A 4,170-nucleotide genomic window follows, 5' to 3' on the forward strand; every position below is an offset into this window, starting at 1 on the left:
TGCAGGCATTGTGGCCAATACCATTTCTGATTTTTTTAGGAGACGCAAAAATCTACCTCATGTAAGAATTCGGCAAATCGAGCAAATTTTGTAGAATGGAGCATCAATATTTGTATAATCTGGTCCAGTTTCTTTTCACACTCTTGTAGTATATTTCTACAATATTTGAAATATTGCCAGTAACGTCTGGAGCCCACAGGGATCCGTACTGGTTCCAGTACAATTTTAAATTTAGATTAATGGCATTGCTCAAAATTTAAATCCAAAAATTGCGTTTCGTTTGTTTGCAGACGATTGTCATTTATTGAGATGTTTCAAGTCGAGAATATAAAGTCTTGGTGAATTGGGGCTTAAACACTATACAACAATGGTGTTCCAGAGAAAAAATGTAAATAAGTTAGAATAAAATATTTTTTGCAAGGACTACTAGGAATACTAAACATATTTTACATCTCGATTACGAGCTAGACAGTAAATCTATTTCACATGTCAGGCATTTCAAATATTTCGGGATGATCATATTTGACGATTGAACTGGAAATAATAATTTGGGCGTCAGCTGAGCAAAAACTTTGGTATTTGAAGCGTAGACTTTGACTTGCATTTACATATGTCTGACTTATGGCCTATATGACCGTAGCACGCTCTAAGCTTGAGTATGCATGTGTTGTATTGGATTCTTTCACAAAAAGCCAAATATATAAAATTAAGACAGTTCAGAGATATGCCGAAGATTTATGCCATCAAAATACGCGACAGACTTGGTCACAGAACTTCTTGCGAAATTACACTTGCCCTAACTTTCGCAGTGAATACAAAAAGCCAGGTTAGAATACCTTTATTTAATGAACAAAGCCAATTTCAATTTTGACATCAAAGCGGTATCGTCAAAAACGATCATCGCTTCGAGTACGCGGAAACTACCCTGCACAGTTCCTTCCTCTACGGGTAACGACGGAGACATTTAAGTTCTCTTTTTTTCCCATGAACAATTGAACACTGGAACTGCCTACCACGGACAGCAGAAGTTAATTCACTGGACCAGTTCGAAGAGTCTATCTCCCGCTATGGCGCTATTAAATAAATGATTTCAAAACAGCAATCTATGAGGTATGTGCTTCCTTTAAGTGCGTGGAATTCTGATGTGCAGTGTAGTCGATAACACTCACACTCTTTTTCCTGGTCTTCTTTTATTTCTTGTGCTCTTGTGTTTTGAATTCTTGCGTGCTCTTGGTTTTTCTTTAATCCACAGATGCCAGTGCGTTGAAAAGAGCCATTCGCGGAGGAGATTCTGTTTATTTAAGTGCGGTATTAGCTTGAACAGCGAACTTACGCTGTCCGTGATAAAATGTGCTCGTGCTGCTATAAACGTTACGGCCATGTTCTGGCCCAATAAGGGCTAACAGTACTGATAAATAACATTACAAGGCAGAAATAAATGAATTTGAATTTGATATGTGCCAAGCAAACTTTTGCCCCGCCGAGGCTGTGCAGTGGTTACGGCGCTCGACTACTGTTCCCAACGGTGCAGGATCGAATCCCGGCCTCGGCATCCGCTTTTCGAGGGAGGCGAAAAGCAAGGCGCCCGTTTGCTGTGCGATGTCAGTGAACGTTAAGAAACCCCAGTTGGTTGAAATTTCCGGAAACCTCCACAACGGCGTTTCTCATAGCCTGAGTCGCACTGGGACGTTAAACCCCACAAACCAAGCATACCTTTTCTGTTTGCTGTGTCGAATTCCTCTTCGCATTTGTTATTCCCACAATTCATTTTCGAATTTAGTAGAGACTGGTGTCCACTGAGATGGAGGACAGATTCTGCGCCTTTCCTTTCCTACCGACATGCCGTGTTATCGGCGCATAAAATCTTGACCACCTCTAGTAGCTGCCCATTCGCCCACCTGCCACTGCTGGGAAAAGAGGGAAAAAAGTAAAAAAATACTAAAAGCCGATGTAAAGAACTAAAGCGCCGGCCATCACAGAGGGAACAAAATAGGAAAAAGAAGCGTGTTGAGAGGGCAAGCCATACTACTGCGGCAATAAGTAGCCTTGAGGTAGTTCTACATCCTGCTTTTTGTCACGTGACTCTCCGTGTCCGAGGTGCAGAGTTTGAGAGCGTGGTGAAACACGTGCACTCAGAGGGCGTAGCTGGCGCCGGTTACAGTCGTAACAAAGTTCGCCGTCACGGGGAGCAGTACGTTGCACTGCGTGATTAACTGCAGTGGCTTCGGGGCCGGTGGCCGAGTGTAGTCGCTCGGAGTTACTCGCGAGCTGCAGCCTGGGTTGAATTGGAGGTGGATAAAATAAGGAGGTCGATAAAGCTCCGCCTTAGGGGCAGATATAGTTTGCTGCATCTACCTTTATGCTATGACGAACTGACTCAACACTTCGAATTTCTTTGGTCATGACGGACTATCCTTCGAAGTATTGAGAAATTTGGCGCAACAAACACAAACACAAGAGAAGATACACAACACACGCGCACACTACGAACTGTAATGAGAATGTAATGCAGCACTGTTATGCAGCACCAACTAGCCCCTCAAGCCGTTATTTTGAGATATCCTTCGAAGCCTCACCCATGTGTGCGCAGTCGTATAATAGGTATCAAGGTGTCAAAACGGCAGCAAGAAGTCTGTGAAGCGAATACACCGCGATTTATAGTCTCATGCTTGCTCTGCCCCTGCGCAGGTTCACACCCGGACGCAATGGGCAAGAAACGCCATCGGGTGATCTTCGGCTCAAGTCCCAGCTACCCGTAATCCGGTGTCGATTTATCGCCGAACCTGCATGGCATCAACAACGAAGACTTCATCTGCACCCAGCTGACCATCAACGATGACGAGGAGTACTCGGGGAGAGTAAGCTTGGGTTCTTTCCCTAGTTAGAGGAACTGTCGACCATACAGAGGCAGAGCTGGTCGCTATACTCCAGGACAAGTTTTTACGGGTATGCAGCCAAAGCTACAGAGCCGAAAGGCATCAGCTCACTGCGCAGTGGAATATAGTTCCTTGATAAATTACGCGAATCGTGCTCTGGAATATTAGATCATTACAGGAACGCTTATGTTATTATTAGATATAGATTGTATTATGATATAGGCCAGAAGAACGTTACTTCAGTCAGTGCACGGCACCGTATAAGCTAGGGAGCCTACATGTTGTGCCGTGGCGCATGTAAGCTCCCTAATGATGATGATGCTGATGCTGATGCGGCCATTCCCCTTTCTATCGGGGGATCACAAAGTTCTGGATCAGGCTAGGAGAGAAATTTAACAGTCTTCTCTGTTGCCCCACCAGTCCTCGAGGCGGCGCTTTGTCGTCTCCATTGCCCTCATGATTACCCTAGTCTCTTCGGGTAGTGACGTCGACTGTAGACCGAGTGCTGTCAAAAGCGCCTCCGTTGGTGTTGTCGCTGTTGTAGTGGGGGCGGGTCGCAGTTCTGGGCTCTCGATCACTACATGTTGGATCACATCCCTAGTGATCATGATGATGATGATGACGATGATGTCACAGTCTTGCTCTATGCAACTGGTGCACGTCAGTTTACACGAGTCCGACTAAAACCAAAAAGTCCAACAAAAGAAAAAGAAAACAAACTAATGCAAACGGGATGGCTGCGCCCTCTGCCGAGAATATCCCGAAGCGTACGTCGCCTGCTGTTGCTGCTTCTACCCGTCTGCTTCTGCGCGCTTTTGTAATGCGCTTGTTTCGGCATCGTACGTAGCGCGGTACATTCATTAACCGCTATTATACATTCACTTGGACCTTAAGTAGTCTAAAGAAAGATATTCCTGTGTATTTGGAGGCTCGGAAGCTTTTCGTTAAAGCAAAGGGGGAACTAAAACCGAAATCGCACCTGAGGCCAAATATGCCAAAGCTTTTAGGGGTGGTAACATCATGACAAATGCTTCGTCCCCGTAGCCTTGGCTGCATAGCCAGAAAAGCTTGTCCGCAAGTATAATCAAATGCCGGTCATGCTTCGACCTGGTTGCTGTGATCCGAACGCGTGTCTTTTTCACATGCGCTGTTAATTAAGCACGCAACCCAATGCGCCCAATTCTCTATTACGCGATGTGGCAAGATTCCCGCGATATGCTTCAAACGAAAACATTGCACACACACCTTGGCTCTTCGAAAGGCGCTATAGAAATGACGAGCTAAGTCAAATTCG

Source organism: Amblyomma maculatum, chromosome 7, assembly GCF_055883805.1.
Source record: "Amblyomma maculatum isolate TAMU_Amacu chromosome 7, ASM5588380v1, whole genome shotgun sequence".
Taxonomy (NCBI): domain Eukaryota; kingdom Metazoa; phylum Arthropoda; class Arachnida; order Ixodida; family Ixodidae; genus Amblyomma; species Amblyomma maculatum.